This window comes from Rattus norvegicus, chromosome 1, assembly GCF_036323735.1.
Source record: "Rattus norvegicus strain BN/NHsdMcwi chromosome 1, GRCr8, whole genome shotgun sequence".
NCBI classification, from domain to species: Eukaryota; Metazoa; Chordata; class Mammalia; order Rodentia; family Muridae; genus Rattus; species Rattus norvegicus.
This window is the reverse complement of record NC_086019.1, coordinates 45,777,884-45,803,559: the sequence shown is the minus strand read 5'-3', so window position 1 is coordinate 45,803,559 and position 25,676 is coordinate 45,777,884. Positions and strand designations below refer to the sequence as shown.

At 40.2% G+C, this 25,676-nt stretch overlaps 2 protein-coding genes across 7 annotated transcripts in view; one reads left to right on the top strand and one right to left on the bottom strand.

The window, feature by feature from the left end:
• The window catches only part of Oprm1 (opioid receptor, mu 1), a 253,352-nt gene that overhangs the window by 15,163 nt on the left and 212,513 nt on the right, over positions 1–25,676 (bottom strand). The gene's annotated exons all lie outside the window — the stretch shown is intronic.
• The window catches only part of Ipcef1 (interaction protein for cytohesin exchange factors 1), a 202,794-nt gene that overhangs the window by 53,486 nt on the left and 123,632 nt on the right, over positions 1–25,676 (top strand). The window lies entirely within an intron of this gene.

Here is a 25,676-nt window from a genome sequence, read left to right as displayed (position 1 = left end):
TAAAGCAACCCAAACCAAAGAGATATTGTTTCCTGTCCATAAGCCTCCTATCCTCTCCCCCTCCCCTTCTTCTATAAGGGTGTTCCCCTCCCATCCACCCCTCCCATCCACCCCTTCCTTCCCCCCTCTCCCCCGCCCCTGACATTCCCTTACACTGGAGATCCAACCTTGGCAGGACCAAGGGCTTCTCCTTCCATTGGTGCCCAACAAGGCCATCCTCTGCTACACATACAGCTGGAGCCATGGGTCAGTCCATGTATAGTCTTTGGGTAGTGGTTTAGTCCCAGGGAGCTCTGGTTGGTTGGCATTGTTGTTCTTATGGGGTTGAAAACCCCTTCAGCTCTTTCAATCTTTTCTCTAATTCCTCCAATGGGGGTCTTGTTCTCAGTTCAATGGTTTTCTGCTAGCATTCGCCTCTGTATTTGACATGCTCTGGCTGAACCTCTCAGGAGACACTTCTTGGCATCCACAATAGTGTCTGGGATTGGTGTCTGGATATGGGATGGATCCCCAGGTGGGGCAGTCTCTGGATGGCTTTTCCTTCAGGCTCTGTTTCACATGTTGTCCTCATATTTCCCTTAGACAGGAGTAATTCTGGGTTAAAAATTTGGAGTTGAGTGGGTGGCCCTAACACCAATCAGGGGCCTTGCCTAACCTCTGGATATGGTCTCTGCAGGTTCTCCCTCCCCTTTGTTGGGCATTTCAGCTAATGTCATCCTTGCTGGGTCCTGGGAGCCTCTTGATTTCCTGGCATCTAGGACTTTCTGGTGGCTACCCCCAGTTCCATATCCCCATTGCTACACACCTCTGTTCAATTTCCTGACCCTCTTTAAATCATCCCTGTCTCCTCCCACACCTGATCCTGTACTTGTTTTCCCTCCCCCTCCTCTCTTTCTCCCAAGTCCCTCCTACCCTCTACCTCCTGTGAGTATTTTGTTCCCCCTTTCTAAGAAGGACTGAAGCAACCACATTTTGGTCTTCCTTCTTCTTGAGCTTCATACGGTCCATGAGTTGTATCACGAGTATTCCAAGCTTTTAGCCTAATATCCACTTATTAGTGAGTACATAACATGTGTGCTATTTTGTGACTGGGTTACCTCACTCAGGATGATATTTTCTAGTTCCATCCATTTACCTGTGAATTTCATGAAGTTACTGTTTTTAATAACTGGATATAAATGTATACTCATTGTATAAAGTACTACACTTTCTGTATCCATTCCTCTGTTGGGGGACATCTGGGTTCTTTCCAGCTTCTGGCTATTATAAATAAGACTGTTATTATTAATATAGTGGAGCATGTGTCCTTGTTATATGTTGGAGCATCTTTTGAATATATGCCCAGGAGTGGTATAGCTGAGTCCTCAGGTAGTACTATGTCCAATTTTCTGAGGAACCTCCAGACTGATTTCCAGAGTGGTTGTACCAGCTTACAATCCCACTAACAATGGAGGAGTGTTCCTCTTTCTCCACATTGTCTCCAGCATCTGATGTCACCTGAGTTTTTGATCTTAGCCATTCTGACTGATGTGGAATTTCAGGGTTGTTTTGATTTGCATTTGCCTGATGACTAAGGATGTTGAACATTTCTTTAGGTGTTTCTGAGTCATTCAATATTCCTCAGTTGAGAATTCTTTGATTAGCTCTGTACCCCATTTTTAAATAGGGTTATTTGATCCTCTGGAGTCTAACTTCTTGTGTTCTTTGTACATATTGGATGTTAGCCCTTTATCAGATGTAGAATTGGTAAAGATCTTTTCTCAATCTGTTGGTTGTTGTTTTGTCTTATTGACAGTGTCCTTTGCCTTAGAGAAGCTTTGCAATTTTATGAGGTCCCACTTGTTGATTCTTGATCCTAGAGCATAAGGCATTGGTGTTCTGTTCAGGAAATTTTTCCCTGTGCCTATATATTCAAGGATCTTCCCCACTTTTTCTTCTATTAGATTCAGTGTATCTGGTTTTATGTGGAGGTCCTTGATCCACTTGGACTTGAGCTTTGTACAGGGTGATAAGAATGGATTAATTTGCTTGATGAACATGCTGACCACCAGTTGAATCAGCACCATTTCTTGAAAATGCTGTCTTTTTTCCATTAGATGGTTTTGCTCTTTTGTCAAAGATCATGTGATCACAGGAATGTGGGTTCATTTCTGGGTCTTCAATTCTATTCCATTGATCTACCTGCTTGTCTCTCATGTGGTTTTTTTTCCTTGTGTTTGTTTATATAATGGATTACATTGATGGATTTCCATATATTGAACCATCCCTGCATCCCTGGGATGAAGCCTACTTGATCATGATGGATGATCATTTTAATGTGTTCTAGGATTTGGCTTGCAAGATTTTATTGAGTATTTTTGCATCGATATTCATAAAGGAAATTGGTCTGAAGTTCTCTTTCTTTGTTGGGTCTTTGTGTGGTTCAGTATAAATGTAATTGTGGCTTCATAGAAGGAATTGAGTAGTGCTCCATCTATTTCTATTTTGTGGAATCGTTTGGACAGTATTGGTATGAAGTCTTCTATAATGGTCTGATAGAATTCTGCACTAAACCCATTTGGTCCTGGGCTATTTTTGGTTGGGAGACTTAGTGACTGTTTCTATTTCTTTAGGAGTTATGGGACTTTTTAGATGGTTTATCTGATCCTGATTTAACTTTGGTACCTGGTATTTGTCTAGAAAATTGTCCATTTCCTCCAGATTTTCTAGTTTTGTTGAGTATAAGCTTTGGTAGTAGGATCTGATGATTTCTTGAATTTCCTCAGTTTCTGTTGTTATGTTTCTGTTTTCCCTTCTGATTTTGTTAATTTGGATACTGTCTGTGTACCCTCTGGTTAGTCTAGCTAAGAGTTTATCTATCTTGTTGATTTTCTCAAAGAACCAGCTCCTGGCTTTATGGATTCTTTGTATAGTTCTCTTTGTTTCTACTTAGTTGATTTCAGCCCTGAGTTTGATTATCCTGCTATCTACTCCTCTTGGGTGAATTTGCTTCTAGAGCTTTAGGTGTGCTGTCAAGCTGCTAGTATGTAATCTCTCCAGTTTCCTTTTGGAGGCACTCATATGAGTTTTCCTCTTAGCACTGCTTTCATTGTGTCCCCTAAGTTTGGGTAATGTGGCTTCATTTTCTTTAAATTTTAAAAAGTTTTTAATTTCTTTATTTCTTCCATGACCAAGTTGTCATTGAGTAGAGCCTTGTTCAGTTTCCATGTGTATGTGGGCTTTCTGTCCTTTTTGTTGTTATTGAAGACCAGCCTTAGTTCATGGTGATCTGATAGGATACATGGGATTATTTCAATATTTTTCTGAGGCCTGTTTTATAACAGATTATATGGTCAATTTTGGAGACAGTACCTTGAGGTGCTGAGAAGAAGTTTTATTCTTTTGTTTTAGGGTGAAATGTTCTATAGTTGCCTATTAAATCCATTTGATTCATAGCTTCTGTTAGTTTCACTGTGTCTCTGTTTAGTTTCTGTTTTCACGATGTGTCCATTGATGAGAGTTGGGTGTTGAAGTCTCCCAATATTATTGTGTGAGGTACAATGTGCGCTTTGCGCTTTAGTAAAGTTTCTTTTATGAATGTGGGTGCCCTTGCATTTGGAGCATAGATGTTCAGAATTTAGAGTTCATCTTTGTTCATTTTTCCTTTGATGAGTATGAAGTGTCCTTCCTTTTCCTTTTGATAACTTTTGGTTTGAAAGTCAATTTTATTCAATATTAGAATGGCTACTCCAGTTTGTTTCTTGGAACATTTGCTTGGAAAATTTTTTTACCAGCTTTTGACTCTGAGGTAGTGTCTGTCTTTGTCCTGGAGGTGTGTTTCCTAGCAAGATACTGAGTCCTGTTTACATGTCTAGTCAGTTAGTCTATATATGTTTTTTTTGGGGGGGGGGTTGAGTCCATTGAGCTAGGAGATATTAAGAACCAGTGATTGTGGGGCTGGAGAGATGGCTCAGCGGTTAAGGGCACCGACTGCTCTTCCAGAGGTCCTGAGTTCAATTCCCAGCAACCACATGGTGGCTCACAACCATCTGTAAAGAGACCCGATGCCCTCTTCTGGTGTATCTGAAGACAGCTACAGTGTACTTATATATAATAAATGAATAAATCTTTAAAAAAAAAAAGAACCAGTGATTGTTGCTTCTTGTTATTTTTGTTGTTAGAGGTGGAATTATGTTTGAGTGGCTATCTTCATTTGGGTTTGTTGAAAGGAGATTACTTTCTTGCCTTTTCTAGGGTATAGTATCCTTCCTTTTGTTGGAGTTTTTCATATATTATCCTTTGTAAAGTTGGATTTGTGGAAAGACATTATGTAAATTTCATTTGTCATGGAATATCTTGGTTTCTCTGTTTATGGTAATTGAGAGTTTTGCTGGATATAGTAGCCTGGGCTGGCATTTGTGTTCTTTTAGGGTCTGTATGACATCTGCCCAGAATCTTCTGGCTTTCATAGTCTCTGGTAAGAAGTCTGGTGTAATTCTGATAGGTCTGCTTTTGTTTGTTACTTGACTTTTTTCCCTTACTGCTTTTAATATTCTTTCTTTGTTTTGTGCTATTATGTGACAGGAGGAATTTCTTTTCTGGTCCAGTCTATGTAGGGCTCTGTAGGCTTCTTGTATGTTTATAGGCATCTCTTTCTTTAGCTTAGGAATGCTTTCTTCTATAATTTTGTTGAAGATATTTACTGGCCATTTGAGTTGGGAATCTTTGCTCTCATCTATACCTATTTTCCTTAGGTTTGGTCTTCTCTTTGTGTCCTGGATATTTAGGGTTAGGAACTTTTTGCGTTTTACATTTTCTTTGATTGTTGTGTAATGTTTTCTCTGTTATTTTCTGCCCCTGAAATTCTCTCTTCTATCTCTTGTATTCTGTTGGTGATGCTTGCATCTATAACTTCTGATCTCTTTCCTAGGATTTCTATGTCCAGGGTTGTCTCCCTTTGTAATTTCTTTATTAATTCTATTTCCATTTTTATATCCTGGATGGTTTTGTTCAATTCCTTCACCTGTTTGTGCTTTCCTGTATTTCTTTAAGGGATTTATGTGTTTCTTCTTTTGTGGCTTCTATCTGTTTTCCTGTGTTCTCCTGTATTTCTTTAAGGGAGTTATTTATGTCCTTAAAGTCCTCTATCATCACCATGAGATGTGATTTTTAAATCAGAATCTTGCTTTTCTGGTGCTGGAGGACCCAGGGCTTGCTGTGATGGGAGAACTGAGTTCTGATGACTCAGTAGCTTTGCTCTCTGTTGTTTAGATACTTGCCCTTGCCCTCTGCCATTTGCTTATCTCTAGTGTTAGCTGGTCCTGCTGTCTTTTACTAGAGCTTGTCCCTCCTATTAGCCTGTGAGCTTGTGAACTTAGGTGTGTCAGCACTCCTGGGAGACCAGCTCTCTCTGGGGAGAATTTGGTCATGGAGAGCTGTGACACGGGGTTATCTCTGGGATCTGGATTGCAGTTTATGAAAAAGTAGTTTGAATATTTTTTTTTAGCTGACTGGTTCCAAGAGATGGAGTTTGGGCAGCCATTAAGCTTATGAAACATCCTTAAGCTAATGTAAAAATATTGTAGTGATTTCCATCCGTAGGGGAGGTCAGTCAGCCATGGTGAAGGAAGCTTGCCCAGTCTAAACATGTGTAGTGGGAGCCAGTGATTCATATTCAGTTCTCACTCACATCTGTCTATGTTTCTCAGCCCACAACTATTTGAGTCCTTCCCAGGATTCTTAACCATAAAATGCCTGTCTAATTATTTTGACATATTCCTGCTGGGCAGTGAATGTTGTGAGTTTTGCGAGAGTGCAGTTATGAACACAGGGTTATGTTTTTCTTTAGCTGTCTTTCTCGTTGTGTCTATCAGCGTTATGTTCTAAGACCCACTTGATTTGATTTATATTACCAAGTGATTTAGGACACCAGCGGATTTTTTTCCAGAATTGAATTTCTGGGGCCAAGTCTCTTTCCTTTAATAGAGAAGCAACTTGGATCCCAAGGTCTCTTGATCTATTTTAAAATAACTTTGTGTTAAAAGCTTGTGTGCTGGTGATAAAGGGATAGATGTCCACATATGTTTTTTTATCCTTGAATATGCCTATTTTCCACAAAATATGACATTATGAATAGGAACGAGACAGCTGGGTTACAAAGCAATAAGAGACAAGCTAAAGAGACACAGAGACTGCTCCTCAAAACCAGAATTTGCAAGCTGTTTAGGTTATCTTGATGTCAGATTAACATTTGTGTGGTTATTTTTTTTTCTAGTGAACAAAATCTTTTCCTTCCTAAATTTCAGCTCAAAATTATGAAAATAGCTTCCAAAGGGGCAGAATCCAGTTTACAAAGTATTCATTGGAAATCTCAAAATCTTTTGAAGTCATTTCTGCAAATGAATATGGCATATTTTTCTTTTCTGGGAAAAAATTCTGTACTACTTTGTAGATGTAAGAAACTTGGAGAGGAAGAGTAAAGTTCTCAGCGTCCAAAAAGTTTCTTCTTCTCTGACATTTCCATTGTTATTTAGCCTGTTATCCTCTGTGAAAAACAATAGCACTGTTCCCAATAAAATCACAAAAAGGGAGTTAACTACCTTGGGTGTCAGTTTACACAGGAAAAAATCATAAACAGATCTTAACAAGAATCTCAGGAGTTTTGTTAATAATTAATAAACCACAAGGATCTCTTGGTAGATGCCTGAGGTGATACTGAAATTAACCCCCAGATCTGAGAAGCTCAGCGTAACAAACCTTTATTTCTGATTCACATGGAATGGCTAAGAAATTCAGGCAGTGTGCCAGTTGGTGAGGAGATCCCAGCCTTGGAGTCCACCCAGGATATGTGCTGAGGCAAACTCTGCCATCTTGTGGCACCATCTTGTCAGTAATTGACCTCAAGGGTTTGCCATCATGGGGAAGATAGTTTGTAGCAGGCTAACCTTCTCTGAACTGTAAGTGACATGTGTTACCTCTGCCAGGACTGTTGGCTCACACTGCCTTTCCTAACATGCAGAAAACTGAGGAAGGAGAGAAGTAGGTAGAAGCTTCAGGAGTCATTTATTCTTGGATGACATTTAAAGTTTTGCATTTACATACAACTTTCCCAAATCCTTCATGCATACCACTTCTTATACTTTACTAAGTAGCTGAGTTATTTGAATGTTTTAGTAATAATTTAATATTAAAATGGTTATTCATTTTTATTACCTGTGTGTATGGATGCAAGCTTGCATGAATTTATGTGCACCGCATGCATGAAGGAGCTGGGAGAGGGGACAGAAGAGGGCAGTGGGTTATCTGGGCCTTGAGTGGCAGGTAGTTCTGGACCCATGGTTCTCTGTAAGAGCAACTAGTGCCAGCCCCTGATTTTGCATTTTTAACTTACTGAGTTTAATAGGAACAGATTTAAAAAGGTGGATAATTGAGAAGAAAATTGTTTGTTTACTTGCACAGAGACCTGTATTTCTTAATGTTTATCCAAAGCATCTCAGTTCTATACCTTGCCAGCTTCCTTTACTGTGAGAAGTGCCTCTCCCTGTCCCTGTGATGCTGTCTGTCATAAGCTCACCTATGTGACACAAGAGCAAGCACAGGGCTCAGGGTAGAACTCATTCCTCACTAATAACAACCAAAGCTGTTATTCAACCATCAAATGGGATGGACCATGTGCCAAGCACAGTGCTTGGGTCTTAAGCCCAACAGGCAAAGCCTCTTTTACATTTTGTGCGCTTCCTTCTTTCCTTTCCTTGTGTACAAATTGTTAGGTTCAAATTCACCCTCACTTTACCACTTATAAGATTTTACATCTGCAAGAGACCATTTCCTCTAGTGAAAGCTGAACTTATTTTCAAAGTCCATATATTCTAAGGACGCCCTTCAGATAGACACAAACTTTGGGCATGGATCTGGGTGGGCTGACACATCAGATAGGGAAGAAGCCTAGGGACCCTAAGCTCTAGGTGCATAACTAAAAGCATGATCTCAGCAGTCAACCTTCTAGCTCGAACCACCCTGCCAAACTTAACCACAGAGAGAAGTGTCAGTTTGACTGCTAAGCAGGCCTTGTGTGGATCCCTGATATGGGCCATTATCAGGAACAAGGCTCCTCATCCCCTATGGCACAGATGATGAACAAGAGTTAGGACCTTTGCCTTTGACATCAGGAATAAGCCAAAGATACTTGTTGCTACTCTTCAACAATACAGTATTGCAGATGCTTGTAAGAGAATTAGACAAAGCTATGATGATTTAAAAAAAGAAGAAATTAAGACTTCCAATATTTTCAGACTATAGAATTTGGCATGTAGAATCTTAAACATGGGTAATTAAAAGTAACATGTAAACATAGAAAATTACCAAAATATGTGGTCATTACATTAAATTGAGTAATGTTTCACCATGTAAGGAATAATACGAAAACCAAATGCCCAAGAAAACACATATCTCAGAGTATATATGTTACATGTCTATGGATAAATTTACTATTCTACCTAACATCATTGGAAGCAGCTAAAGAAAGTGCAACTGAATTCAGGGGTGCCATGTCTATCAACTGAAAACCAATAGTGATTATCAACATGTTCTACCACTCTAAGGTCACAGGATATCTGCCTTGTCTTCTAGAATATTCGTCTTTCTCTGTCCATATTAAATCTATTATCAATGAGCACTTGATTTTGACATGGTTTCAGATAAGGGTCAAGTTTCAGGCTTTAAATTAATAACAATTATTCCAGTATCATGTATGGGCTGGTATGTTTCAACCAGCTAAGCTTAACCCAGGGCTACACAGGGAGATCCTGCCCCTCAGCTCCCCACCGAAATAGAAAGCCCTGCTAATAGCCATGGCTCTTAGGGCTGGAGAGAGCTAGGAAGAACTCAACAAAGATGGTACAATTCTCCAAAATGAATAGCTTAAGAAGATGCTAAGGACCAGAGATGCGTTGGAGATTAATGACTTCAGACCCTTAAGATAGAATCCCAGGTTAGAAAACAGAATACACACTCAGGTCCGGCACAAATATTTGTTTTAAAACACATGGACCTCAGAGTATTTAGTCTGACCAAAATCCATGAATTATATAAATGAATGATGACGACTTAGTTTTATATGTTTTCACTTTTATGGTGTTTGGGGTACATGCATGTGTGTACATGTATGTATTCCAGTACACACACCTGTGCATGTACTTGTGGGGACCAGAGGTCAGCTTTAGGAGACTTCCTCTACCACCTGTAATCTTATTTTTTGAGACAGGGTGCCTCATTGAACCTGGGGATCCAGTTCTGGCTAGATTGGCTAAAGGGGTCCCAGGATTTGCCTTGTCTTGACCCCACCCCTATCCCCAGTGCTGGGTTTACAGGTGAATGTCTCCATGCCCAGCTTGTACATGAAATCTGGGCATAGAGCACAGGTCTTAGCATTTGTTCCGAAGGCACTTCACAAACTGAGCCAACTCCTTGAGTTCCCATAACTTAAATGTCTGCATTCCTGGAAGCAATCACACACACACACACACACACACACACACACACACACACACACACACACGCACACACAAATATTTGGGTTAAAAGTAACTGAAATGGGAAACATTTAGATTTGATCTTTATTGAAATACATGTAAAACTTTGGGGCCATGATTGATTTTAGTGGGAAATGTGTGCTTCCGAGGTATCTACCGAATAGCTAGAAATAAGACAATTATGTTTCAGCATACAGAATTAGAGCAACAGCAAAACAGCAAAGCCAAGAAAGAAATAACCGTAACAGGGGCAGAAATCAATGTGGAAAGCTGTGGAGAAAATGAATAAGGAAAGCGGTTTCTGAGAAAACGAAATAGAGTGGAACTCCAGGAGGATAATGATGGGGAATGAAATGCAACCAAGACCGTCCAGCTGCAGCTCATAACTTGCTGCGTATTCAACTTAGAATCATTAACTTCAACAAAATCACATTTGGATATGGGTTATTAAGTAAAAATAAACCAAATGATACATGTATTAATGAATCTAATATGGACACATTGCCCACCAGTCTAGCATCTGAGAATCTATTCTGAAACGCACGTGCACATCCCAGCGCACACGCATACATTATAAAACCTTGCCCTTTTTTGCATGTCCTAGTCAGTAAAAGTCAAAATTCTAATTGAAATTTTAAAAAATATATCCAGGGGATGGAGAGATGGCTCAGTGGTTAAGAGCACTCACTGCCTGCTCTTCCAGAGGTCCTGAGTTCAATTCCCAGCAACCACATGGTGGCTCACAACCATCTGTAATGGGATCTGATAACCTCTTTGGTGTGTCTGAAGTGTACTCACATACAAAAATTAAATAAATAAAATCTACTTTAAAAATTTATATTCAGGAAATCTTAGAAAATTATTGACCCTATAAGCCCTCCAGGTAAAACTTATCTAGCATTTAAAAACTATTATAAAAAATAAAGCAAACTCTATGAGTTTAAAATTCAGTAGCACACAAATAGGAAAATCAGTCAGGCTTTGGAACCTGCAGCCTTCTCTGTGTTGCTGGGCATCATAAGCTCACCTCTCTGACACAAGAGCACAGGGCTTAGGATGGCACTCATTCCTCATCAATAACAACCAAACCTGTTATTCAGTCTAAGGGCACTCAGAATAGTTGGACTTTGAGATTGAGTTCAGCTTTCACCAGAGGAAATGGTCTCTTCCAGATGTAAAATCTTATGAGTGGTAAAGTGGGGGGTGGGTTTGAACCTGAGAATTTGTACACAAGGAAAGGAAAGAAGAGAGTGAGGAAGGGTGAGAGAAGGAAGGGCAAGCAAACAAGCAAGCAGCAAAAGGTCGTGTGAACCTAAGGGAAGTCCTGTGAACTAAGGTGGGTGCAGTGGCCCAGTCCCAAATACTGCGAAAGCTGACTCAGAAAGAATCCCCTGAGGCTGAGTTCCAGACCAGTCTGAAAAATATATAGAGATTCTATACAAAGAAGGTTTAAAAATTCCTATGAGTTTGAATCTACAAGATCATACAAATTGCAGTTGAATACAACTGAACATTAATTGGTCATAGAGGAAAAATAGATTTAAAAAATATTCTGTGACTTTTACCTTTGAGGTTAAAATGAAATTAGGGAGGGCAAGGAGAAAGAGTGAGTTGTCGATTAAAAGCAGGAAGGTGGGCACAGGGAGAAAGTGAGGGTGGGGATGAGTGGGTGTGCACGCTGGAGTGAAGGGTGAGGGTAGTGGGTGCACGACAGGAAGTTGCAGGGACCACAGGAAGTCAGGTGGAAAATAAACCCAGTTGTGGCTTTTACCCAATTGCAAACCAGAATAAATCGACCCATAGACAAATGGAAAATCTCACCCGCAGAGTCTGCTGAGAGCTGAAAACACAAATCAGCACAAATGCATACAGGAAAGGGAGGGGGAGGTGGGTGTCCAGTTGTAAGCTGCTCTGTGCTGTCTGCATTACAATGTCCGTATTACTTTCTCAGACTTGATTCAGAACAGTAGCCAAATCCAAAAGACAAAAGAACAAACGATTTCTTCAGAAATAAACACAAAACGCACTTTTACAGATTTTTCTATTTCTTGGTTTATGGTTCTAGTAGTTTGGAAGGTGCTGCCTCAAATCCATATGAACTCACAGAATTCGAAGGGTCACCCCTTTGTCCCTATAATAAATTTTGTACTTACATGGGTTGCCACTAGGTGTCTCTTCATACACATTATGACTACAGAAAACTATGCTGTTTCTCAAGGATCCTATAGATTTTTTTTTTATTTGAATTTTGGAAGATGTGAAGATTTTTTTTTTTTGTTTATTGGAATAGTTCATCCCGAAGAACAAAAATGTCTCTTAGTTCTTACTTTAGAGGTGAGGAGACACGAGTACACCTTAGGCAGCAAATAGAAGTCTTAAATCCCTGCACCAGGGATGTTGACAGAGCAGGAAGATGGAGACATTAGACTTCGTAGCCTGCTCAGCTAGGATTTCAACCCCACTGTTCTTAAATGAAATCCCTGAAAGGACATTTGACACCAGAATAATCCATGTTTGGCTCTATAGGGTCTCCTAGGAGGTTATGTTCTCCCAACAAAATCCTTCCTTCTACCCCGTAACAGCTCACCTGTGATCCCACATGTAGCCCTCTGGATAAGCATCTAATTACGGGTCATGCTGGGTGTCTTATCAATAAATTGCTTGCCTACCTTTACTTATTCCTAATCAGAGGTAAGGTTTACACAAATCAGCATATGTATCACCCTCTCCTGTATGTCTGAGCTGGCTCATTGTTAAAGCCACCCATAGGTAAGAGTGTGTTGAGATTTATTGCTCACAGAAAACCCAAGCTTACTGCAAAGAAGGAGAAAAGGCAGAGAATACTGAAGGGGACAGCACAGCCGATGGCCAAACGGTTCTGGGCCTCTGAAGTCTAAGACCTGAGTATGAATTCTGGTATTCTAACTAGCCAGTGTTAATCCCGAGGATCCCTGGAGAAAAACCAATTCCACCATTTGAGCCAAATTTGAAGTAAGCCTTATTAAATACTGACCAATACATGGATTTTGGTCAAGACAACTCCTTGGAATTTCCAAGTTGAGTGGGAAGGGGGTTTATTTCAGGGGTTTATTATTTCAGGGGTTTATTAAGACAAAGTTATAGGCTTCCATACTTTTCCAAGAGGCTTTTGTTCTATTCCAAGGACTACAACTCCCAGCATTCCAGGAGGCTATCTGGTCCTTGGGTAAGTGGGGCTTACAGATTAATTCTGGGTATTACATTAACTCTGAAAACTGGTTAGTGGTAGGTATCACTAAAGGGGTGTCTTCACTTCCACATATATAGGGGATGTCATCACACAGATTTGTGGTGAAGTCTTGAAAAAGACCGAGAGCACAGCCAGGCGTCATCCCATGCCCCTATCTGAATCAGGAGTGGACCCATCCTTAACTAGGGCAGCCCTTCCCCCGATCACACACAGGTTTAGCTCTGCATGGCCTCCACATTCCCTACTAACAGACACTGCACTGGACTCTGCTTTTGCACAGCCACAAAGCCCGTTTATGGGGAGAAAAGAACTAACCAGATAAAAGAGGAATTTTAGTTTCAACATTGGAGTAATGAACGGAAGATAGGGGTTGGTTTTATGTTGGTTTTCCCTCAGTCGCAGAAGCCCCTGCTACACAGGGACTGTTTGTCCCGGTGCAAAGGCTGTGGAGTCAAGTGATAACAAGCAAGTCTGAACTAGATTGATTGGCTCCTCAGAGCGTGCACACACTGCCGCGATTTCACCAAGAAGCAAACAAACTCTCTTCTATGGAGAGAACACATGACGATCACTCCTGTGGAGGAATTGGGGCGGGAATGTAAAGTTATAAAGAGAAGGGATATTGTATGTCATACTCGACCTGCCCGAGAGTCTGTCATCTGTTCTTGTCTCCAGGCTTCAGTGAAATAAACAGTGCTATTCGGTACCCTACCATGGTAGGAACAAGAAGGAACCAGGAGAGAGTCTTTAGTGGACTGAGACTTGGTCACTTGTTTGTGGACAGTGCTTTCTGTGACCTTGCCCTGACTTTGAACTCTCTTTCTTAGGCAATGCAGAACACAGGGCAGATATAAACTGTTAAAGACACACCCTGAGTTCCCACCTCTCACATTGGACTTCAACACACAATAAGTTTGGATCTTGGTGTGATAAGTTCCAAGTCCCTTGGATCTGGAGCTAGCAAAGAGAACGCAGAGTTACCTACAGGTTGCGTGCATTGGCGAACAAGGACTTCCCATAGAGTATGTTTGTGTGCGTTTGAGTGTATATACAAATGTGGTCTAGGGCTGGAATATACCTATTCTTTTGAGGGCTTGTTTATGTAAGTACTTGTAGAATTGAGTATTTATGCCCATGAGGGTACTTCACACTAGTGAGGGGGTGACTAGGTTCCAACTTGGGAACAGGAGAAACTTCTGCTGGGGTGCAGCCTGTGGCAGGTACTGTCTTGTTCTAACCAATGAGTATGCTGTAGGTATAGACTCTAACCTTTGAGTTAAGAGTTTTGGAAGCCTACAGAAAAGCAAGAAATGACTATAGCTGAGCAACTCAGAGGAGCCTCGTGCCTCCCAGAAGACCATGGCCAACAGTTATTTGTGCTAGGTATTGGTAGATCCTTTCAGGGAACAACAGAGAAGGCTTGTTTGGGATCCCTTTCAGCTAGCTACTTTGTTATTACTCTGGCGATATGGTCTGCAGGGAACCAAGTTTTTTTTTTTTTTTTATTAACTTGAGTGTTTCTTATTTACATTTCGAGTGTTATTCCCTTTCCCGGTTTCTGGGCAAACATCCCCCTAATCCCTCCCCCACCCCTTCTTTATGGGTGTTCCCCTCCCAACCCTCCCCCCATTGCCGCCCTCCCCCCAACAATCACGGGGAACAAAGTTTAACACTGAGTTCAAGAAGGGTTTTTCTCTCACTCATGTGTGTGAGAGCTGAGAGGTGGAGCTTTGATTGTCAGGGCTGGCAGTGTGTGTGTGAGAATACATGGAGAAGGCAGGAAGGAGCCTGCCAGTCTCCTCAGATGATGTGTTCCAGGATTCTAATGGTGTTGAAAATAAAGTAATTTTAAGCATCACAGTTTTTTTTGTTTTATAAAAAAGCCTGTAATTCTCATAGCCATCTGTCAATTCCTCGCCACAGTGGAGAGAAAGGAAAAGATGTTCTGCAAAGTGAGTGGAAGAGAGAAAACCAAAATGGAGAATTTTCTGAAGTAAGAAAACAGACTGAACTGAAATTAAAATCCAAAAAGGAGGAAGAGGAGAAGCAGGGGAAGGAGGAGGAGGAAGGGGAGAAGGAGGAAGAGGAGTAGGAAGAAGAGGAGGAGGAAGAGGAGGAAGTAATTAGTATAAAACCACGTTGGTTTCCATCAGTTTCCTGGAGAATCAATCCAAACCACCTGCACCCCTGCATACCCATTAGGATATGTCACCATGCACACTCTAATGGCAGGTCACTCTGTATTTGCTTTCTTCACACCTGCTCTGGCATGACAGGAGAAATTTCATGTTAATTGGCAAAGCAAATGGATTATTTCATGTCCCATGCTTTTACACAGGAGCCAGGACGAGTGTTCTCTTTGCTTTCTACGGTGCCACTGTGATGGCCCATCAGCAGCACGAGCCTGCTGAACAAATGCTCCAGGTGTCAGTCAAGGGAAAATGGTCTCTGCTATGTCAACTGCATGGTTTTGGTGACTGAGTCTTACACCCTAAGGAGGAAGGACCACTGCTGCCATGCTTCTCTGGTTTCCGGGTTAACAAGGATACCAAGTTTACCTATATTTCTCAACTTTCTATAAATCTGCCTATTTCTTCTAACATGTAAAGGCTTCTAATGCTCTATCAAATGCTAACATTGTTATTTCAGAGAATAAGTGGGTTACGAGTTTGTCTGTGCTTAGAAGTCTTAGTTCAGCACTCTGGTGTTTTCACTTAAGGCTCAGGCAAAGGAGAGTGAGCCTCGCCCACATTTTATTTAAATTGGAAAATTATTTCTAAATCACAGTTATGATCTTTTTACAATTTTTTTACCATTATTGTATGTGTATTCAAGTATGTGTGTATGCATATGGTATGTATGTGTGTGCATGCGTTTGTTTGTGCATATGGTGTATGTGCATGTGTATGCACTTGGATATGGTGTGTGTGCAAGTATATTGCATGCATGGCTTGTGTATATGTGTATGTGAATGTATATGGTGTGTGTGCATGTGTACACGTGTTCATGTATGTGTGTGTGCATTGTTTATGTATACGGTGTGTGAGTCTGGGCACATGAGTGCCACCGCAGTTGTGTGGAGATCAGAGACCACCTTATGTTTCTGTTCTCTGTATCTACCATGGGATCTAATGATTGAACTGTGTTATCAGGTTTACATAGCAAATGTTTTCATGTCACTCACCCTAGTCTCCTTTTTTTTTTTGACACTTCAAAGTGATAAGCCTTTACATGTTAAATGTCATTATTCAGATCAAACACTGCTGCTAGGTCTCATGAACCTACAAATCCATGTAATAAAACTTTTATTCTTAGTTCAAAGTAGAGACCATACCGGCCTCCTTTAATAATACAGTGTTTGTTGCAAAGCCATAGTCTTGATCTACTTTCTGGTTTCAAAATGATATGGGACCATAGCAGACACTTCTGAGTTACAGTTTCTAAAGCAGCTATAATGCGCTTGATATCACTTGGATAAGTGCTCAAAGCAGACTGAACAACTCTTCACTTGTGTATGTAAATAGAGCTTCTCCGAGGTTAACTCTAGGACTCATGTGACGATGAATGATGCTTTCTACTGTCCAGCTGCAGACCTGTCAGGAATGCAATGTCCTTCAAGTCATAGACTTAAAAAATAGAAAAGAAAAGGCACATGATGTCATTGGTTTGGCTTGCTACCTGTTGTTGAGTCTTGAGGAGTTCTCTAAGGAAGATGACTGTTATCAGCATAACCGAGAAAAGTGTACTCTTGAGATCAGCAATGAGGCTTCAAAACTGCTGTGGAGAGATCCAGCCAGGGATTTTAATCAGCCGCAGAGTGTGAGAGCAGCTCCGTTTGATGGAGCCCATTACCACACCTGCCTAAACCTCCTAAGTGTGCACTCATTCCATTTGGAAGAGTAGTTTTGTATAACAAACCTATTTCTAGATAATTGCTCCCATCCTAGGCAATCGCTCCCACCTACTGAGCATTCGCTATGCCTGAGTGCTTGCCGTAAGCTCTTATTTAGTTTTCACAAAGCCTTTGTAAGTTGGTTATTATTATTTCTGTTTAACTTGTGAGGTAACCCCCCAATCAGAGGAATTAGTGATGTTTACAAGTTTGTATATTTAACAGGTGATGGAGTTGAGATTCAGACATTAATATGTTTGCCTCTAATACACATGTTTTAGTGTACTGGGTATATAGTTTTGGCACATATGAAATAATCTGGAAGCCTCGTGGAGACCCAGGTACCCAAAATTGTCATATAAGCTTATATCATACACATAAAAGATATGTGAATATCTAGAATACTGTGAATCTCCGAAATTGTGTATAATAAATACCACAAAGATTTGATGAGTTCCATCATTAAAAAATTTACCTTCAGGACTTAAGAATTTTATATTTTTTCTTTTTTCCTAAGATTCAAGTTATGATCTTTTTCTGTCTGGACTTTTATCCTAAAATATGATATGTTTAGGCTTGGCCAACTATTGTTAATTCTCACATCTGTGCTACAGCAATTAAATAAAATTTAATTGAATTTTTTGTGGAGTAATTATTTATAGAAATTGATTTTATATGGAGTGAGTTATTGTTCCAATTATTGTTCATGAATAATTTAACAATATGAATACATTACACCTTGTACAATAGCTATGACTACAGTGGAGCGATATTGTGGTTGAGTGCATGATCTTTAACATAGATGCAGCCTTTTCTTTATAACTGTGGAATATAACCTTGAATGAATATTGTTCATTGCTAGAACGAAAGAGTACAAAGCTAATCATAATCTTAGTGTTGGTCTTTATATCTGTGAAAATTTAAAAATAGTTTTCACATATATAAAATGCCTTGGACTTTTAAAAGGATTTTATTAGCAAATATTGCTTATATAATAATTCCATCATGACATTGACATAGCGACTGCATTCACCCCTATTTCCCTCTCCTATCTTCTTACCCTTCAGACTGAACTCTTCTACTTCGCTGGCTCTGCTTCTACTTCTTGGGTTTTTCGTTTTATATCGTCGAATCAGTGAGTTTACTCAGGGGTACTTACAGGCACACAGATGAGAGATATCTACAGGAATATGTGTAACTCGCCTGCATCTGTACCACTCAAGAAATTGTCTATTCATTTCCCGGAAACCATGGACTGCCATAGCTCCTCATAGAGCTCCTCTCTCTAGCTATTGGTGAGTAGCTATAAAATCTTCAAGAGGAGCTTGGCCTTGTGAGCTCCTCCACTCTCTCTATGCAGGAATGTTGATGGGCTCAGTCTTGTGCCTGTCTGGGAATCATGGCTGCCGAGCTCAGCCCTGTCATGTCTGGGAGGTGACTCTACAACACCTTACCCTTCACTGAGGACTTAACCACCACCTCCTCCTTCTCCTCCTCCTTCTCTTCCTCCTCCTCCTCCTCCTCCTCCTCCTCCTCCTTCTCCTTCTCCTCTTCCTTCTCCTCCTCCTTCTCCTCCTCCTTCTCCTCCTCCTTCTCCTCCTTCTTTTGCATTCAACAAAAAATTTTACTCTAGTTATTCACAAAACAACATCACAATATTTTATTAAAATATTAAGTCTTAGGCTACCATTACTTATTTAAGAAAGTGTTTGTGCCAGAAGGCTGCTTTTGCCAACTTTCTTTTTGGTAAGGGTGCTAAAGTTCTGTATAAAGACAATACAGATAAAAGCTGTTGGAAAAAAACATCTTCAAATGTACAAAACTGTTTCTTTTCCTTAATAATTAAAAATATATAACAATCTAAACTGAAAGCACATTAAGTTACTGTTCCATACTTACTATACAATTTCTATTCTGAGGAACTAACTGCTCCATTAAAATCTAAAGAATGCATCATTTTTTTCTGCCTTATTTTCTGATCAGCATTAGTACATAAACACAATTTTATTACCCTTTAAAGAATGCTTAGATAAACTCTAATACCATAGTTCACATGAAGCCCTTTGAAACATTCATGTCCCAGACTGTAGACAGCAGGGCAATAAGGACCCAGTCTTTTTAGGAGATCCTCTTGGCAGAGGATTCAGTACTGAATAGGTTAAGTAAAAGAAAAGCAAATACAACTTTTAGTAGCAGAACTTTTGCCAACTTACAAAGAGTTCACTTGTCCCATTTAAAAAGGTTTAAATTGAACATATTTACCATGACCCACATTTTTACATTTACTGATGGGAGTTTAAAATTATATTCTGAAAATAAAGGGAACTTGATATAATGCCTTAAAATGTAACTATAAAACACAGCATTTTAAAACATAAACATTAGACCTTTATTTCATTTAGCAGACTCCATTTTTCTCTTGCTATACCCTTAAACTGTTAATGTTACACAGTTCAAATTAATATTTCATAATTTCTGAGTTAGAAAAACTCTCATTTTAAATGTTTTACTTTAAATGGGCAAAATTTTCCCCTTTAAATTACAGCTGCTCAGAAAAAGTATTCTTCCTCAACTTAATTATATCATAAAAAGAAAATACAATAACCATCAAGTATATTGAAAATGTAAGTCAAGTTTCAAACAGGGATTTGAAACGTGTTGTTCTAAAAGGTTCTATATAAAAGCCGGGCCACTGAAATTAGGGTAAAGCCTTATCTTCTCTATTTTGAAGAAGTAAAACTTATTTAGTATATATGATAAGAAAATTAGTTTTGTTATCATACTTTATAACTTTCAAAGTCTAAGGAAACAGCTAATGAGCTCTGAGCGCCAGTCATGTTGTCTCTCCATAACACCAACATCAAACGCTCAACCCAGCCCAGTACCTGCAGAGCTTTCACATTACTTCTCTCATATTTCTTTAAATACATTTTCTTCTCTCCTATTCTATACTCAATATAAGCAAAGGGCATCCACGTCCCTGATCTGCTGATGTTCTCTACTTGTGGAGCCCATAACCATAAAAACATAGTAGCAACATTTCAAAGGACTGCATTAAGTTTTTTAAAACTGATTGCTTAAATGTTAGGTTTTTATTTTTATGCTATGCAAATAATGAGACTTTTCCTTTGGACTGGATAGTATAATTTCAATTGTATATAACCTTAAAAAAACAATACATCTTTGTAAAAGATTAATCTGGTTACCTTCATTATTCAAAGCTGAACAGTTCAAGACATGACTGATGTGAAACATTTGCTTTTGTTTTTTGTTTTTTGTTTTTGTTTTGCTTTCCAATTCTATGGACAAAGTTGGAACATTCTGTATTGTCCCGCGCTGTCTCACCAGCAAGAAAACACACGGGGACATACAAATCCTTGCTGCAGCCAAAACTTTTATTAAATCTTAAGGAGAGCCCCGCGCGCTGGCATGGCGCGGCTTATATACACCCTAGCACGGCGCATCCACACCTGATTGGTCGCTTACCCAAGATCTCATTAGGCATGCCCCGGAGTGGGCAAAGACCTGGCACGAAGGCACTCTTGCGCATGCGCACACAGTTAACTTCCTGAAAGGAAGTCGGCTGGCGTGGCGGAGGCCAGCGCCATCTTGTCTAGCTCGGCCTTCCACGTGGGGCGCAGTGGAAGCCAGCGCCATCTAGTGGTGGCGAATGTTATTGCGGCCCTCTACATCTCCCCCTTATTATTTTATTTTATAACAAATCATGATCACCCTATCGCGTGCAATGAGGAAACCTCAGCGATGTGGAAGGGCTGATCAAAGGGTCATTGAGTCTCTCTCATCCCAGTGCAATGGATCCACAGATCCATGGGGTGCAAGAGCAGAGAACTCAGATACCGACTAATTCCTGAGCATAGATAACCAAATTCCAGGGGAGGCCCCTTATTCAATGGCCACAAGTGCTTGAGTGATAACGGTCTTGTCACGTTTCTGTTGAGATCTGAGTTTGCAAACCAACCATAGCATGAACACTAATCCACAGCATAGGGCTGCACCAAACAGAGCCACTCCCGATAAGTAGTGGGCACCTCATTTGGTCCTCCTCAGCTGTTACCACCAAGGGCCAAAGTCAAGCCACTCCTATAATAAAATTTAGAATTCCCAATTGTTAGTAACTACTCCAGAAAGTTCACCCACTGTGCTTGTCTAACAATAGATTGGGGGAGGGTAACTCCAGACACTGTAGACACAATGGCTATAGCAGTAAATGGCTGCTACAATAGCAGTGAAAGTAACAACGTCTTTCCCAGGACAGTTCAGGATCAGTCATTCTTCTCTGGAACAACCAGCAGGCAATGGAAACATGTTTGAGATCTGTATAACCAGGACAGAGTTCCCCAGACCACAGCAGCTTTACGCAGGTGGCATTCCTGTGAAGCTACAGTCTGTGAAATGACAACACCAGTTAAGGCAGCAAGAGTCACCAGGGAAATGAGGGGGGCAGCAACGGCTGGAGTCCAGTCTTCTCCAGCAAGCAGCAGTGCACAGAGGGTCTGAGCGTAGGCCACAGTGGGACGGGACACACTGACTGAAGCAACACCAGAATTTCTGTGATGACAAAAAAATGAGGGGGGATCTTCCATCTTCCTCTTAAGGGCACAGGAATGACTTCAGGGACCCGAACCAGGAGAGCTGAATCTTCATGCTCCCAGGATCAGCAAGTCTCACCAGCCACTCAGGCAGCTGGCACACTCTTGTAGCATCCTGTAGAAAAAACACAAACATGCCCTCTTCCCCATATAAAATACCTGGATAGGATCATGTCAATATGTGGATCTTTCTATTTCACCTAGGCAAAAGTATGCCTAGTTGTAGGGGGCCATAAACTTTGGCATCCAAATTTTAAAACTGAAATAAAAGGAGCATTATTTAGCATACAGGGATAACTCCCCCTTTTTATTTATTAAGATACAGTAAAGATATTATTTATTAAGGTAAGTCCTCGAGGATTAAATTGAGGACACTGAGCACTTGTATTTATAAATTGACTTGTATACCAAATTATTGTCTCCAGCGTTATTGTTTTGGATATAAAGAATGAGATTTTTTGACTAATTGTTCCTATGTAAGGCCTACAATCTGTCTGGTATCATTGTCCTCTCTTGTTAAGGAGCCCAGGCAATCCAGTTTGAGTTCTTAAATGGCCTATAAAGGAACAGTATTTAGTGTTCTTAACCACTAAGCCATCTCTCCAGCACCTCACAAACTTTATTTACCTAAACATAAGCATTAATTAGAAATGTCAAATCCTGTAAATATTGTCCAATTTCAGTCTTACTAGAAATCCCTGAGCTGGCAAGGCGAGGCTGAGAATTTAAAGTAAGCAAATGGAGTCTTCTTCTTTTCATATTAACTCCATTACCATTTTCAAAGAGCTGGGTCTATGGTTTTGTTTAGTTGTCTGAGCCAGAGCACTGAAAGGACAGTGAGTTGTCAGACAATTCACACTGAAATCACTCATTGATTTTAAGTAGAAAACCTGTCTCTAATAAAGCATTAAGTAATTGAAATCAATTGTAAACCACAAGCCACACATTGGCTATCAGTATGTGAATTGAAAGCTTGATTTTTTAACATTTTAAAAACAGTGGCTATAGCACGTAATTTAATAATCTGTGTTGAAGCAATAGAAACTCAAGAGAATAAACAAGTGATCTAATCATACATGTAGCCTTTTCATTAGATGAACCACCTATAAATATAGTAAGCGCATTTCCTATGGGTTGTATGCACAAATATACAGGAAGTACAAAAGCATGTAAAGAGTAAAATTATCAATTTTGTCTGAAAAATTTGTATATGTAATAGGCCAAATATCAGTATTTTGTAATAACCAATTAACTGTTGTTTGGAATAAGATATGTTTTACCAGGTTTCTTTTTAAAATACTTCCCTGACTCTAGCCTACAATTTTGTATTAACACAACTGAAGCTTTACCTCTAATGTGGATAACAAAGGCCTAAGTCCTCTGGTAAGGTGAGGTACTTAGCCAATTAACATATCCTTAGAAGCTTAAAATTAGTTTCAAATATTCTTTTCTGGAGTAGTGCAACAGCTAATCCCCAAATATTAAAGCTCATTTTGAGAGCAAAAGTTTGTAGTAAAAATTTCCATATACACTAAAAGATTCAAAGTTCTAACTCCTTACATTGAAGAAGCAACAAAATGACATAATATAAGGCTATTAGCCATTCTTAATAATATCACTTTATGGGCTCTCTAAAATTATAAGCAAGCTCATGAAATGAAAACTCAAAATCAATCCTCTAAATCTATCTTGAAATGGCAGTTGGAGTAAACAGACTGGCTGTAATGTTCTCACAAGTTCCAGAACCTCATCAATCCTTTGTAAATCCTATAACAGTCTCTGCCTGTTTGATTTTTTCTTAATTAAAAATAAGTTTGAGTTAGTCAATGTAACATGGGCAATTCTTAATCATAATCTTTAAGTTCTCTTTGTAACACTAGAGCACAACCACAAGGTCACCTGAGTTCTGAGTACATGACTAGGTAGCTGTTCTTGGGGCAGTGGAATTAGCATCAAAATACAGATAGCTTCAGGGCAAACCACAACTTTGGAAAGCAAAACTCGACCTCCAACAATCTAGTAAAAAGTTTGACTGCCAATTCCTACATATGAACACATGATGGTGTAGTCTCCAGTACCTCAACAAAGAGACATTGTCCTAAATTCTTTTAGAAGCCTGGTTTCTAGGATAAGAATTCCATAAAAATATTATCTCAATTTAGACCTGTTTCCCTAGGTTGGCTCTTGCCGCATGTTGTATAGAATGACTCTATCCAAATTACTAGTTTTATGTCAACTTTCTGTAATCAATATTATACCTTTTTAACCATATCCAGTAACTTAAAAGACAACAATCTATGACCAAGGCAAGTAGAGCATATTTATACATTTAAAACCAATCAGAAACAAATTGAAGTGGCTACACATATCTTTAATATTTAGACCAAACACCATTTTTACCTTTTTAGCTATGATTTTAAGAGAAGCACCTTGTCACCTGTTGAGTCAAATCATAAGTCAGGGATTTCTCTAAGAGAAACAGCTGTCAGCTCTTGTACCAAAGAAGCTGAGAAGCTGCTGGCGCCTTTAAGATCAGCTCGTGCAGACCCTTAGCCTCTGGGCAGCTTCTCCAGCTAACCTAGACTCCTGGCTGTAGGTACAGGGCTCTAAAGGCCTGATTGAAACTGTTTTTTATTCATTTGTCCCTTTTTGAAACGTGTTAAAACCAAATCAAGATGTGAACGACCGGCAGATAAAGTTTTTACCATTTTTTCTTTTGAACATGGAACATAAAACATTTAAACAATGAGAATCAAGAACCACAGACATAAACTGACAGACATGGGGACATCTTGGTGCACCAAGGACAGACAATAGACAAAGAGGGAAAAAACCAGATGGTGTCAGCAGAGAGGTAGGATTTTCTCTTTCACGGTGACTATCCACTCGAGTGGAGTCGATATGGACGATGGATTGTCTCAATTCCTGGACTAGTCCATCAACGTGTTGAAACCCAATTCCTGTAAGATACTGAGATATATTACGGGATATCTGAGCAGCACAACTGACATTCACAAATGGTATGGAAGTGAAACACAGTCCTGAATATTTTTACTCACAACCCAATTACATTAACTCCATCAAGCTGTGCTTGGGCATTGAGATGTCCTTTTGTTTGATTCTCCTGAATAAATTTTCAGGCGGTCTGCCTCTATCAAGTCTGATCAGTATGACTCTGTGAAACTTCCAGGGCCTAATCACACCTTTTACAAGCACAAAGACAAAATTTTTCTCCCAAAATACTGTGTTCCTTTTATCTCCTCCCCTTTTCTCTCCCGGGGCATTTTTTCCCCAATCTTTCGCCTCCGCATTGGAGGGGACTGTCTTCTTGTTACCTTTCCTTGAGCTCTTTAATTTTTTTTACTCAACCCTGTTTCTGACACGCCGCCTTGTCCCCCCTCCTCCCACGCTCTTTGCTTTGCTATTACAGCTGGGCGGCTCCCATGCGACCTCTGACGCTGCCTGACGGTAACTAGAAACTCAAAGGCCAATAGAGAAAGCCCGAGGGCTGTCAAAACGATAATAAAGGCTTCTGCCTCATCTAGCAAAGGAGTGAGGTGGAACAGATCAAGGCTAAACATTGTCTCTCAGAGTCTCACCCGTGTCCCGCAGCTTCTGGACCCTTTCCGTGAATGGAGGCTCCCCTCGGCGCCGGCGATGGTGAGGCGTTTGTCCCAGGTTCTCGGCACCAAATGTCCTGCGCTGTCTCGCCAGAAAGAAAACACGCGGGGACATACGAATCCTTGCTGCAGTCAAAACTTTTATTAAATCTTAAGGAGAGCCCCGTGCGTCGGCATGGCACAGCTTATATACACCCTAGTGCGGTGCATCCACACCTGATTGGTCGCTTACCCATGATCTCATTAGGCATGCCCCGAGTGGGCAAAGACCTGGCACGAAGGCATTCTTGCATATGCGCACACAGTTAACTTCCTGAAAGGAAGTCGGCTGGCGTGGCGGAGGCCAGCGCTATCTTGTCTAGCTCGGCCTTCCACGTGGGGCGCAGTGGAAGCCAGCACCATCTAGTGGTGGCAAATGTTATTGCGGCCCTCTACACTGTATTACGCTTCTAAATTCCATGGCTGTGGTCTAACATCTAATTAATTTTTTGATGCCATCTATAATCCATTTCTTTGCATTTGGAAGACTTGGTCTACTTTCACGCAAAAGGAGGCCTCTGATAAGACTGCACGCTGACTATTAAACAGAAAAAACAAAACAGGAAAACTTGAGAAAAAAATCCTAGAAAAATTAAAAAATAGAATTATTTGGTTCCATGAAGTTCTTTGATTTTAGATTTTACTATGGTCTAATGGCCAAGTTTTGTTCATCATAATAAATAGTTTTCTCTTAGCAAGTCTGAGTTTGGGAAAGAAAAGGCAGTGACTAGTAAACAGTAGTCCTGTTGCTCTTTCTTACCATGCCATTGCCCACAG